The sequence below is a fragment of the Lutra lutra genome, chromosome 2 (assembly GCF_902655055.1).
Source record: "Lutra lutra chromosome 2, mLutLut1.2, whole genome shotgun sequence".
NCBI lineage: Eukaryota > Metazoa > Chordata > Mammalia > Carnivora > Mustelidae > Lutra > Lutra lutra.
Genome location: NC_062279.1, coordinates 36578357 through 36593783, shown reverse-complemented (window position 1 = coordinate 36593783; position 15427 = coordinate 36578357). Strand labels below are relative to the sequence as shown.

Sequence of the window (15427 nt, the reverse complement as noted above, 5' to 3'; positions counted from 1 at the left end):
CTCCCTGCACATCCTAATCACACTGCCCTCTCACACATGGCAGTTTATTTCTTCCAAGCCAGCAAGAGAATCTCTTTGACATCTCCCATCCTTTAAAGGGCTCACATGATTAGGTCATGCACACTCAGAATGATCTCCCTTTTGATTAACTCAAAGCTAATTATGGACCTTAATTTCATCTTGAAAATTCCTTTATCTTTACTATATACTATAATCACAGGAATGATATTCCATCACATATTCACTGGTTCTGCCCCAACTCAATGGGAGGGGATTATCCAAGGCCTGTACACTAGGAGAATCCTGAATTTGCATGGGACTACAAAAGACCTCAAATAGCCAAAGCAGTCTTGAAAAAGAAAAAGCAAAGCAGGAGGCATCACAATTCTGAACTTCAAGTCATATTATAAAGTTGTAGTGATCAGAATAGTATGGTACTGGCACAAAAACAGATACATAGATCAATGGAACAGAATAGAACACCCAGAAATGAACCCCCATCTATATGGTCAATTAATCTTTGACAAACCAAGAAAGAATATCCATAGGAAAAAGACAGTCTCTTAATAAATGATGCTAGGAAAACTGGATAGTAACATGGAAAGAATGAAACTAGATCACTTTCTTATACCCTACACAAAAATAAATTCAAAACGGATGAAAGATCTAAAGGTGAGACATGAACCATGAAAATTCTAGGGGGGGATAATACAGTCAGTAACCTCTTTGACATCAACTGTAGCAATTTCATTCTAGATATATCCCCTCAAGGAAGGGAAACAAAGGCAAAAATAAACTATTGTGGCTACATCAAAATAAAAAGCTTCTGCACAGTGAAGGAAACAATCAATAAAACTAAAAGACAATCTATGGAATGGGAGAAGATATTTGCAAATGGCATATATGATAAAGGGGTAGTATCCAAAACAGATAAAGAACTTAACACACTCAACACCCAAAATAATCCAATTAAAATGGGCAGAAGACATGAAGAGCCATTTTTCCAAAGACATACAGATGGTCAATGGACACATGAAAAGATGTTCAATATCACCCATCATCAGCGAAATACAAATCAAAACTAACATAGAGTATCACCTCTCACCTGTAAGAATAGCTAAAATTAATAACACAGAAAATAGCAAATGTTGACAAGAATGTAGAGAAAGGGGAACCCTCTTGCTCTTTTGGTGGTAATGTAAATTGGTACAGCCATTCTGGAAAACAGTATGGAGGTTCCTTAAAAGGTTAAAATAGAACAATTCTAAGATCCAGCAATTACACTACTAGGTATCTACCCAAAAGCTACAAAAATACCGATTCAAAGGGACATATGCACCCCGATGTTTATAATAGCTAAATTATGGAAAGAGCTCAAATGTCCACTGACTGATGAATGAATAAAGAAAATGAGGTGTACATACACAATGGAATATTTCTCAGCCACAAAAAAAGAATGAGATCTTGGGACACCTCTGTGGCTCAATAGTTCAGTATCTACCTTCAGCTCAAGTTCTGGGATTAAGCTCCTTAACAGGCTCCCTACCCTGCGGGGAGCCTGCTTCTCCCTCCCCAACTCCCCCTGCTTGTGTTTCCTCTCTCTGTCTCTCTGTCAAATAAATCTTAAAAAAAAAAAAAAGGATTCAAGTTCTGAAATACAGTTTCTACTAAATGAATAAATTGCTTTTGCACCATCATAAATCTGAAAAATTGTTAAGTTGAACCATTGTAAGTTGGGGACTGTCTGTAGTCTGTGATTAAATACAATTCTTATATCGTCTCTCCAAATGGGACTGAATTATCCAATTTCTGATTTTTCTTGAACAATATCTTGGTGTTTAACAAGTCCTGAATTGGCCTTCCTAACCTGGTATCTCCATTTACAAGTGAACCAATTAAACATTGTGAATACTTAGAAATAACATCATGTTTCCTAATGTATCTACACAGTCACCTTTGATGGACCAATGTTCTAAAATGGTGAAAAGAGAATTAGGAAATGGTAAAGAAAGAAAAAGAATGGGGGGGGGATGTAATTAATGAAAGCAGGTAAACAAGAGAAACCCAAACCCCTTGATCATAAAAGAAAACAGAGAAGGATTAGATGGGAATTCACAGTGGCTAAATAAACATCATCTTAATTCTCGTAACAATCCATTGAAGTAGATATTGTTTATTTTTATAGATGAGGTAGCTGTGTTTATTAGCAAGTTTAATTTTAGGGAAGGTAACTGTGCTAGGCAGAATTCTTTTTTAAAGTTTTTATTTAAATTTCATTTAGTTAACATACAGTGTAATATTAGCTTCAGGTGTACAATATAGTGATTTAAAACTTCCATACAACACCTAGTGCTCATCACAAGTGCACTCCTTAATCCCCAACACCTATTTAACTCATATTTCCACCCACCTCCCTTCTGGTAACCATCATTTTGTCCTCTATAGGTAAGGATCCATTTCTTGGTTTGCTTCTTTCTCTTTTTCCCCCTTTGCTCATTAATCTTTTCCTGGGCTAAGTGGTAGGATACTCACTTGTGATGCTGGGCAGCAGCAGCAAGTCACAATTCCTAGTCACCCACACAATTCTAAGTGTAAACAACCAATACAATTATAACCATTCTGTACACATATAAGAATTCTATTTTTATAGTATTCAAAAACTATATGAGATATTCAACACTTTATTACAAAATGGGCTTTGTGTTAGGTGACTTTTCCCTATTATAGGCTCATGAAATGTTCTTTCTGAGGACCTCCAAGAGAAGGCAGGCTAAACTATGATATTGAGTAGGTTAAGTGTATTAAATCCTTGGTTTATCAAGATATAACCCCATCATAATTTGAGAAAGATCTGTAGTCAGATGAATTCTGTTGAAAGTGGGTGTTCTTCGTCTAGCCTATTTTTTTATTAGTCCATCTATTGCATCTAAAGTTATCAATGAACTTTATTATTAATTTCTCTCTTAAATACCCTCTTTTATTAGTGTTAGGAACTTTCTCTAAGATCAGTGTGGGTTTTCTAGGGTGAGATGGAAACACCAACAGGGCAACACTTTGCAAATGTGAAGTCGCATGTCAAAATGTTCCCTTGTATTCAGTATACTGACCAAATCTACTAAGAGAATCTGTCCTTCCATAGTCCAAATAGTGTATTTAGGTTCCCTGTATTCTATTACCAAATGCCATGAAGTACAATTAAATAGTGAATTCACTGGCATAGATACTTGTGCATGGCTGGTACTAGGGCAGTAAATGTGAATTTGGGATAATTATTGCAAATAATTTAGGCAATCCTCATAAATATCATTGGGCATTAGGAAGTTTGAGGTTATACTACTTGACAACTGTTAGAGACTACTAGCTTATGTTTCCAGTTGGATGGCTACCTATCTCAACTAGAATAAACAGAGCCACTGAAATGTTAGCTAAAATTTTAGCTTTCATAATCTGATATCTGACTCAACTTCATCTTGTGACTAACAGGCATCCACAGTTTAACATATCTTAAAATCAAATTCTGATTTAGCCCTAGATTTCCTCATTTCAGTTTTTAGGACCATTAGTCAACCAGATGTTCAGGCCAAAGCAGAAATCATCCTTGATTTTCTTTCTTCTCCTCACTACCTGCTTCTACCACCAAATCTAAGTCTTATTGACACTATTTGCTAAATACAGCCAGAGTATGATCACGTCTCACCTACTCAATGGCCCCAAGTCTAGCCTGAGTGATCATCAATTTCTCTTCTAATATTCTGTAAAAGCCTCCTAATTGACTCCCTACCTCCCTTCTCCACTGTAGTACATTCTGCATATGAGAGGGGGTGGGGTTATGGAAATCAGTCATATTTTTAACAAATAAAAAATAAAAATCATGTATCGGTCTCTGACTTAAGTATCTCAAATGGCTTCCTATTCACACCAAGGATAAAATCCAGTTTTCTTACCATAATCTTTACTCAGCTTGGTTCATCACAATTCAGCAACACTGTCCTCCTTTTTGTGTTTACTGCCTGAACCCTTCACTGGACTATAACTTCCATAATCTTTTTTTTTTTTTTTGCCTTGTCCATCATTGGTTTTCTAGTGCTAGAAGAGTAGTGCCATGCCCAATTAAGGTAATAGATAAATATTTATTGAGTGAATGAAAAAATCAACACCTTGGGTAACTATACCCCATAATCTTTCTTCCTTATGAGTTTGACATCCAAAACCAAGACCTCCAACATGAATTATACCTATCCTATTTGAGGCAAAAGAGATTTTTAGAGATTGATATTTGAAATAAACTTCTTAGTGATATCTTCTAAATTATGTTTCCAATGTCAAACACACTAATTTCATTATATTTTCTGTTTTGTGGTCCCCTAAATATTTTTATTGAAAGAAGCAATATAAATCCTACATTTTTCAAAGAATTTGCAGATAGAACTAATTAAATTTTCCACAAATGGATGAGAGGGGAGAGTAGAAATCTTTTCCTCATGGCTTCTAAAACAGTCTTAAAAGGCATGTAAGATAAGTAAGCATAAACTTACTGAATCTGAAGCCCCTTGACCTATAATGCTTTTCTACCTCCAATAAACTGTAGATCAGTATTGTACACACAGCGGAAATGATGGAGAAATATCATTTCAAGTAAATCCAAAAAATTCATTTAAAAAATGAGACTATGAACAGAAGAATAATGGAATATAACTTATTACACTATCACTGGAAGAAGAAATATAGGTAATTTATCTTTCTTTCTCTTGTTTTCATTTACGTTTACCCTCCAGCTTCCTTTTGCTATTCCATTAGGCCCATCTTTCTCCATATGGTCAAAAGCATAGCTCCCAAAAACTCTAGAGCTTTACATTTGATAGTCTGGTGTCCTTAGAGGGAACTTTCCCTTGGCTCAACTGTCTAGAAGTTCCAGAAAAGAGATTTAGAACTCCCTCAACTCCCTTAACATGAGTCAGATGCTCACCTTAACACGGACTAACTGTATCAAGATTGGAAAGTATTGCAATTGGACCAGGCCTGATTAGGTACCCACTGTAGTATAATCAAATATGAATAAAGGTATTAATAAGACCATATTGTACTAATAGGATATTTCCCACAAAACCATGTGGATATTGGATGGTTCCTGGAAAGTGGTACTAAGAAAATCCTAATGGAGATCTCTACAGAAAAAGATGAATCTAGAAGTTTACTGTGGAATCTTGCTTCTTATCATCAATAGAACAGTTCATGACATTTTGATCCATACTGATCTCTGTCTTCTCTATATAAACTTTGGCACTCCAGACAAAACATCACTAATAGGAAGAGTATCCTGCTACCATAACTTCTAATGACTAATGCTGAGCTAAAGAGAAAGGAAACATAATACAGAAACTGGCAATTGCCCCCAATATCCATTCCTATTTTTTCGTTTCGTAATAGAAGTTTTTTATTATTAGCAGGGCAACAAACACCAAGCTAAAAAAAAGGATTTCTCAGACTCTCTTGCAACCAGATGTGGTTACATGACTAGGTTCTAGCCATCGGAAAATCAGCAGACATTATATACCCAAAACATCAAGTTAATGGCAGTAAATAAAAGGTAGTTACAGTTTCATTTCCTCTTTCCTTGATTCCATAGGCTGGTATAAAGATTTTGTACAGGAAACTATTTTCTACCAGAGACACAAGGTATGGCTGAGCAAGAAGAAAGACGACAGATTCTTGGAAAATGCCATAGAGCCAAGTTGTTGAGATGTCTTTAACAACATACCTACCTCTGGAATATTATATGAGAAAGAAAAAAATTTTTTGAATCACTGTACTTGTGTAATAACAATTTATTCTTTAACCAATAAAGGGAATTGCCACTGTGGTAAACCAAAACACTTTAGGAATGAGTGTCCCATACAAAATACACTATACCAGATGCCACAGTTTACTAGTAACAGGAAGATCAGATTGATCCATAAACAGTTCCAAACTGAGCCAGTATTTGAGGACCAGTGGAAGCTCAGGTAGCCAGCTAAACCTATGTAAATATATTTCAGAAATTGGGGAGCTTGCAATACTGAGTTAAGTGAGCTCAGCTATTAACATGAGCAATCTTACAGATAAGCTAATCTATTACATTCATGAGATCACACATACTCAGTTGAATGACCACTTTGAATACATGTTTTCCATCATATAAGTCCTAAAACTTCTTATTGATCTTATTCTCACCTTTATAAATTCTACCATAGCACCATTTCTGTTTCTAAGACAACTTCATTTTATCTCAGACAAATGCACAAGTACTATCACAAGTACTATCAGTAGCAGTCAATAGCACAAGTACTACCAAAACAGTCCCTGTCTTCCTTCTATGAGTCATACCAACCAGTGTACCACTTGCAAAGTTTTCTTGGGGCATCATCTGAACTCAAAATGTTTGACAGGTTTTGAGTCTAGGAGTTTGGGGTAAAACATTAGTTAAATGAATTAACTCCCTCTTAATACTAACATTTAGAAAGTAATTTATGATAAAGTATTTCTGAGGCCTTGATCTCTCTTATTAATATTATCTTATACATTTTATCAAGAAATGAACTAAGGGGGTACCTGGTGGCTCAGTGGGTTAAGCCTCTGCCTTCGGCTCAGGTCATGATCCCAGAGTCCTGGGATTGGGCCCCACATCGGGCTCTCTGCTCAGCAGGGAGCTTGCTTCCTCCTCTCTCTCTGCCTGCTTCTCTGCCTACTTGTGATCTCTGTCTGTCAAATAAATAAATAAAATCTTAAAAAAAAGAAAGAAAGAAAGAAATGAACTAAGAATATCTAGTAAGCTAAGGACATACATTTACCTCTCTTCCATTTAAAAAAAAAATTCTACTGAGGAAGAATGAGGTCAGCCAGATGGCAAAGTAAGAATGCCAGCCTTTATCCCTTCACCAAAAAAAAAAAAAAAAAAAAAAAGAAGATAGCTATCTACAAATGAAAATAGCCCTGGAAGAGCTCAAGAGTACCATGTAAGAACTTACAGCTATATGGGGAACAAAAAAAAAAAGAAAAGGAGAATAACTGAACAGAAAGAATTATTGGGGAGATCAAATTAATAGAGACACCTGGAAACAACTAGAACAAAGAGGCATGGGAGCTATCAGTAACATGCAACAGATGCCACTATAGTACCCAGTGGCCTGCTCTTCAGAAGACACTGGCAGATTTTACCACTGGGGACCTCAACAATCCCCATGACAGCCATAGACATCCCACACCTTTCGCAATAGAGAGCCCAGTGTTTACCTGGAGCTCCAGAAAGACACTGGTAGTTTTTGCCACTGAGGTAATCAATAGCCATCACCACTGCTGACCCTCCAGATAAGGAGACCTCACTATGCCTCACTCAGAAAAAGCTAATGTTCTGCTGTCCCAGAATCAAGGCTGCCACACATCTTTCCAAACATTTGGAAATGTGTTTCCAGACCCCAGAACTATAGCTACTCCACATGTACCCACATTTTAGACATAAGAGCGACTGTCCCTGTGTGCTACTCAAATAGACCCTGGGTCCACTGTTGCTCAGTGAGCACATGCTTTCCAGTCCCTGCCCCCATGAATCCTCCAGGAACACCTGTACCTGAAGCAGCAGAGCCACTGACACTCCGACTAGCCATGGCCCCAGACCTTGACATGCTTTCACTCTGTAAGTGCTCCAGCCTCAGCCCTATCACTACTAAAGAGGCATTGTGCATCAGACACCATTGCCACTGCCACCATCACCACCACCATCACCTCACTGAGGAACCCAACAACTTTGCCACAGCTCTGGCCATCTAAGGACTCCTGCAATTTTTGCTGACACTGACCTCAGCTGAAGAAGTTGCATAGAGACTGTGCCACAGGGCCTGCCCTGGAGCTGTAATCTCTACATTCCACTGAAAGAATGCCCCCCAACACACTCACCCACAAGTAAAGGTATTTCCCTATCAAAACTAGTCCATAAAGTCTGGAAGACAATACTACTCTATCAAATATGCAGAAAATGCAAAGACACAAGAAACACAAAATATCCAGGAATTTGTTGACATTTGCACCATTAAAATATCCTATAGTTTGTCAAGTGCTTTTTCTGCATCTAATGAGTCATATGATTTCTACCCATTGTTTCTTTAAATAAGCTTTCTATCCCCTTCTTCTCTTTTCCTTATGGCACTTATTTCTTTTGATGGTATGCCATGGATCACACAGGTCTTCTTTATTCTTTTTCACTTTTTTGTTTTTCTCTCATTGGATAATTTCAGATTATCCAATTATTCTACTCACAGATTTTTTTTCTTCTGTTTGATCAGCTCTGCTGTTGATGCTCTCCATTGCATTTCCCATTTCACTCACTGTATTCTCCAGCTCTGGAATTTCATTTGATTCCCTTCAATGATTTCTGTTACACTTCTCATTTTGAGGGTGCCTGGGTGGCTCAGTTGGTTGAGCATCTGACTCTCAATTTCAGCTTGGGTCATAATCTCAGAGTCATAGGGTTGAGCCCTACATCAGGCTCTGTGTTCAGCAGGCAGTCTGCTTGAGACTCCCTCTCTCTATTTCCCTCTGCCCCTCCCTCTGCTCACATTCTCTCTCTCTCTCTCATATAAATAAAATCTTCAAAATACTTCTCATTTTGTTCAGTGTTATTTCATTTGTCTCTCTGCGTTTTCTTGAGGCTCACTGAACTTCCTTAAAACAATTATTCTGAATTAAGTTCAATGAGCAAGATAAACTGTTTTTATGAAATACCTTCCATCAGCTCTCCTAGGGATTCTGAGGCTTTTTCAGACATGCTCCACCTTCTTGCTCCCTTTTGTAGCAGAATTATTAAGCACATAGGACTTCTCTCAATCCTGTAACACACCAGTCTGAGTGATGACAGACTGCCCCTTTTGCTTTTACATGTCTGGCACTAAAGCTCTCCAAATGCATCCAGTTTGTTGTTGTTGTTGTTGTTGTTGTTGTTGTTACATCCAGTTTGTTGTTGTTGTTGTTGTTTCCCAGAGATGGGCTAGAACTTCTCTTCTGGAAAACTAGACTTCCATAAATCTCTCTCATCAGGGTGATTGTCTAAGATAGTATTTTCCAAACACTGCTAGACTATGGCCCTGAGGCATCAAACAAGTTCACAAGCCACTGCAGGGTCCACGGCAGCATCCATAGCTGGTCCCTATATGCTTATTATCCAATGCACAGGTGGGTGAGGCTCCTTCCAAGTCTCTTGGCATATGGTGGTAGGTCCCATAGCTTCCACAAACACTCTCCCACAAAGGTTCACAGATGAATGCCAATTGTTGTTGTTGAGGGGGGAAACAGTGAAGGACATTTTATCAAATACTTAGTGAAAAGATAATGTTCTCAGAAAATAGAATGGAACGGGCCACCTTGGTGGCTCAGTTGGTTAAGTGTCCAACTGCTGATTTCAGCTCAGGTCATGATCTCAGGGTTCTGCAGTGGAGCCCTGCATGGGCTCCATGCTCAGCAGAGAATCTTGTCCCTCTCCCTCCCACTTTGCAACTCCCTACTGCTTGTGCACTCTCTCCTTCTCTCAAATAAATAAGTAAATAAAATCTTTAAAAACAAAAAGCAAAAAAATAGAAGGGAATTTTTTTACTCATTTTATGAGTCTAATAACATAATTCTCATACTGAAGTCTGACAAAAACATCTACAAAAAAGATAATATACCTCATCAACACAGACAAAAATCTTTAGCAAAATATTAATAAATCAAATCCAAGAATATAGAAAACAATAATACCTAATAAATAATGGGTTTTATTCTAGAAATGTAGGGGTTTTCTTTACCCCCTGTAAAATCAATGAATATAATCTGCCATATTAACAGACTATTAGAAAAATATACTCATCTCAATAAATATGGGGGAAATGTTTGAAAATATTGAACAACCATTTATGGAAAAACTGAAAGAGAAGGGAATTACCTCAACCATATAAAGCACATTCAGGAAAAACCCATGGCTAACATCATACAAGTAACATTATACTTATTAACTAAGTATAATACTTAATGCTTTCCACCCCAAATCACTAAAACACGTGGATGTTTTACTATTCCTTACTACTTTATTCAACATTAACCCTGTACAGTAGAATGAGGAAAGAAAAAGAAGTATACGGCATACATGCTGAAAAATAAAAAATAAGACATTCTTTATTCTCAAAAGATATGAGTGTGTGTTTGTGTGTGTGTGTTGTAAAATGCAAGGTCAACAAAAACCACTAGAAGAACTAGTAATCTAAGTACTGCAGACTGTTAACAAATTCCAATGATCTCTGTGAAAGGCAAATTTTTAGTTTAAAAAAAAAAGTAATAACCATTTTGCTTCTAGCAGTAAATTTCATATCACCTTTGGTCATCTTTATCAGCATTTGTGTAGGACAGAATAACTCTGAAATCCCTGAATACTTGCTTGGTTCAGGCACATATACATAATGTGTTGCAAAATTTGTTTTTACAATGATTCATTCTGAGCAAGTGCTCTGAATTCTTATTATATAATATTTTTGTCATTTAACAATTCTGTACCTACAATTCTGTACAGTTCCATGTTCTCTGGTGACTAGTTAGAGTAAGACTTCTCTATACCTATTCGGAGTCATTTTGTTTATTTCACTACATCAGATCACAGATAAAAGATTAAGATACAAAAATCAATTATATTTCTACTTAGTAGCAACAAACAACTGGAAAACCAAGTTTCATGAAAGCAATACTATTTTACAACAGCACCAAAACCCAAAACATCGTTAGGAATAATATAAAGATTTTTAAAAAATGTTCACTAAACTAAAAAACATTTTTTAAGAACATATTCATAGTCTGCAAGACACTATATTGTTGTCAATAATCCAGAATTCATCTATAAATTTAATACAACCTTAATTAAAATCCTAAATGGCATTTCTTTTTTAGAAATTGGCAAGCCAATATTAAAGTTTAAATGGAGATGGAAAGGATTCAGAAAATCCAAAGCAATATTGAAAATAATAAACAAAGTTGAATAATTTACATTACCTGGTTTTAAATCTTACCATAAGTTATGGTAATCAACAACGTAAGGATAGATAGATCTTTGAAGCAGAAGAGAATCCAGAAATGGAACTCTCTTACATTCTCAATTGATTTTTTTAACAAAGATATCAAATCAATTGAATGAAAAAGTCTTTATTAAAAATGATGATAGAACAATTGCAAAGCTATTGAGGAAAGACTAATCTCAATCCTTATCTCATGCTCTATACAAAATTAATTTGATTTAAAAGAAAAGTTAAATCAAACATTTTAGAGAAGCATAGAAAAATAATGTGCATGACCTTAGAGTAGGCACATATTTTTAAAAAATAACTGAAAGAAAAATATTTCTTTTTTTAGGCGAGATGGTGGACGAGTAGGGGACCCCATTTCAACCAATTCCCTGAATTTAGTTGGATATCTACCAAACCATTCTGAACACCCACGAAATCAGTCTGGATCTAAGAATATATACCTGGATCTCTACAAGCAGATAAGCACTGCTTTTTGCAAGGATTGGAAGTGCACAGTCATGAATCTGCCGGGAGTTATCAGAAGATAAACATACTCCTCACTCCTCACTGTGTGAGGATCCCAGGGCCCTGAGGTCAAGACCTGAGCTGAAATCAGATGCTTAACTGACTGAGTCATCCAGGTGCTTTAGGTTGTTCTTTTTCTAGTTCTGGTAAGTGTAAGATTAAATTGTTTGAGATTTTTCTTGCTTCTTCTCTTAGAACTGCTTTTGCTGGATCCCAAAGGTTTTGGACTATTGTGTTTCATTTTCATTTGTTTCCATGTATTTTTTTATTTTTTATTAAGTTTTTTAAATTTTCATTCCAGTATAGTAAACTTAGTGTTATATTAGTTTCAGATGTACAATTTACTGATTCAACAATTCTACACATAATTACTCAGTGTTCATCATAAGTGTATTCTTAATCCCCTTCACCTATTTCACCCATCCGCCACCTATCTCCCCTCTGATATGCTTTATTTTAAATAAGAGCCCCAGGGAGGGAGACAAATCATAAGGGACTCTTAATCTCAGGAAACAAACTGAGGGTGGCTGGAGGGGGTAGTGGGAGGGATGGGGTGGCTGGGTAATGGGACTCTAGGGAGGGTATGTGCAATAGTGAGTGCTGTGAATTGTATAAGACTAATGAATCTCAGACCTGTACCCGTGAAAAAATAATACATTATATGTTAATTTACAAAAGAACCCTGTTATTTTTTTCCTACAAGAACATTTTTTGCTTGAAGCATACTTCAGAATACGTGAAGTATATATATATAAAGCATTCATCCAAAAAAAAACAGAATACAGATTTTCTTCAAGTACATACAGAAGAATTCCCTGGTCATGTCACCATGTAAAAAGAGACATAACAATGGGCACCCAGGTGGCTCAGTCAGTTAAGCCTCTGCCTTAGGCTCAGGTCATGATCCCAGAGTTCTGAGATCAAGTCCTACATCTGGCTCCCTGCTTTGCAGGAAGTCTGCTTCTCCCTCTGCCCCTCACCCTGTTGGTGCTCTCTCTCATTTGTTCTCTCTCTCTCAAATGAATAAATAAAATATTTTTTTAAAGAAATGATAAGTATTTAAAATTAAGATGACTGAAATCATATTAAGTATATTTCCCAACCACAATAGTACAAAACTAAAAAAGCAAAACTAAAACACAGTCAAAAAATCTACAAAAAAAAAAGCAAAACTAAAACACAGTCAAAAAATCTACAATGTAGGGGTGCCTGGGTGGCTCAGTGGGTTAAAGCCTCTGCCTTCACTTCAGGTCATGATCCCAGGGTACTGGGATCGAGCCCCGCGTCGGGCGCTCTGCTCAGCGGGAAGCCTGCTTCTCCCTCTCTCTCTCTGCCTGCCTCTCTGCCTACTTGTGATTTCTGTCTGTCAAATAAATAAATAAAATCTTTAAAAAATAATAAAAAAAATCTACAATGTAAATACTAAATATTGAATATATAAATATTAAACAACACACCACTGAACAAGTAATAGGCCAAATAAGGAAACAGTAAATCAAAATAGTCTCAAAAGAGACTAGAGAAGAAAACACAATATTTTAAAACATATGGGATGGAGCAAAAACAGATGTTAGAGTGAAATTTATGCTATAAATGCTTGTATTAAGAAAAAATTTTAGAAGTGACTTTTTTCTAGGGATGTCACCTGAGGTAAGAGAAATAAAGGGGAAAAAAAAACTACTGGGACTACATCAAAATAAAAATCTGTATAATGAAGGAAATAACCAACAAAACTAAAAGGCAACTGAATGAATGGGAGAAGATATTTGCAAATGACATGTCTGATAAAGGGTTAGTATCCAAAATATATAAAGAACTTATCCAACTCAACACCCAAAAAAAACAAATAATCCAATTTTTAAAATGGGCAGAAGACATAAACAGACATTTCTCCAAAAAAGACATGCAGATGGCAAACAGACACATGAAAAGATGCTCAACATCACTCATCATCAGGGAAATTCAAATCAAAACTACAATGAGATATCACCCTACACCTGCCAGAAAGACTAAAATCAACAACACAAGAATCAGTGGGTATTGGTGAGGATATGGAAATAAAGGAACTCTCATGAACGGATGGTAAGAGTGTAAGCTGGAGCAAACACTCTGGAAAACAGTATAGAGATTCCTGAATCTCTTAGGATCCTTAGAATCCAGCAATCACACTACTGGGTATTTACCAAAGAATACAAAAACATTAATTCAAAAGGATACATGCACCCTTAGGTTTATATCAGCATTATTTACAATAGCCAAGATATGGAAGCAGCCTAAGGGTCCATCAATTAATGAATAGATAAAGAAGTAGTGGGGTGTGTGTGTGTGTGTGTGTGTAGTGGAATATTATTCAGCCATTAAAAAAGAATGAATCTTGCCATTTGCATAGCATGGATAGAGCAAGTTATTATAATGCTATAAGTCAGTCAGAAAAAGACATATAATTTCACTCATATGTAGAATTTAAGAAACAAAACAATTGAGCAAAGGGAAACAGTACAGAGGCAAATCAAGAAACAGTCAATTATAGAGGACAAACTAGATATTTACTAGAGGGGTGGTGAGTGGGGGAGTGAATGAAATAGGTGATAGGGATTAACTAGTGCATTTCTCATGGTGAGCACTGGGTGATGTATGGAATTGCTGAATCACTACACTGTATACCTGAAACTAACATAACACTGTATGTTAACTATAATGGAATTAAAATAAAAAATAAAAATAAAAGACAAAAATGCAATAGAGAACTTCAACAGCAGAATCAAGCAAAGAAAAGAAACAATATGCAAATTGGAAGACATGTTCAGGCACAGGGGGAAAAAAAAAGAAAAGAATGAAGTCCTACAGGATTATGAGACACCAACATATGAATCAATATATGCATTACTGCAGTCACATTAAAAGAAAAAGAATGAGGAAGAAAGCTTATTTAAGGAAAAGGAGCTGAAAAATTCCCAAATCATAGAAGACAAATGGATATCTAGGTTCACAAAAGTCAAAGGATCCAAAATAGGATCAACGAAGACAACACTAAACAGATTCACATTATAAACAAATTATCAGAAGTCAAGGAAAAAGAGAATTTGAAAGAAGGCAGGGAAAAGTGGCTACTCATATACAATGGAACCCCCACAAAACTATGAGTGGATTTCTTTAGCAGAAACCTTGTAGGCTAGGATGGAGTGGATGATATAATTGAAGTTCAAAAAAATCTGCCAACCAAGAAGTACTGTATTTAGAAAAACTGCCTTTTAAAAAAATAAAGATAGTCTTTCGCAGACAAACACAAAGTGAAGTTTATCACAACTAGATCTGCCTTCAAGAAATGCTAAAGGAAGTTCCTCAAATTAAAATGAAAACACACTACACAGCAATGAAAAAGCATAAGAAAATGTAAATCTCAATGGTCAAGGATATAAAGCTGTGATGATGATATATAAATTACTTTTAACCTAATATAACAGTTAAAATATAGAAATCTGTTTATATTTTGAATACACAATATAAACAGAAGCAATTCTGACTAAAATAGCACAAAGTATGTGGAGGGGAAGTAAAAGTATAGATTTTTTAGGGTGCTTGGGTGGCTCAGTGGGTTAAGCCTCTGCTTTTGGCTCAGGTCATGATCTCAGGATCCTGGAATCAAGTACCGAATCGGGTTCTCTGCTCAGCGGGGAGCCTGCATCTCCCTTTCTCTCTGCCTGCCTCTCTGCCTACTTGTGATCTCTCTCTCTGTCAAATAAATAAATAAAATCTTTAAAAAAAAAAAGTATAAATTTTTTATGTACACAATTGAAGTTAAGCTTATCAACTTAGAAGGTTACAACTACAAGTTACTTTATACAAGC

General features: G+C 36.2%; 1 protein-coding gene across 1 annotated transcript in view; it reads right to left on the bottom strand.

The window, feature by feature from the left end:
- Positions 1-15427, bottom strand: part of ADAM32 (ADAM metallopeptidase domain 32) — a 184102-nt gene that overhangs the window by 48596 nt on the left and 120079 nt on the right.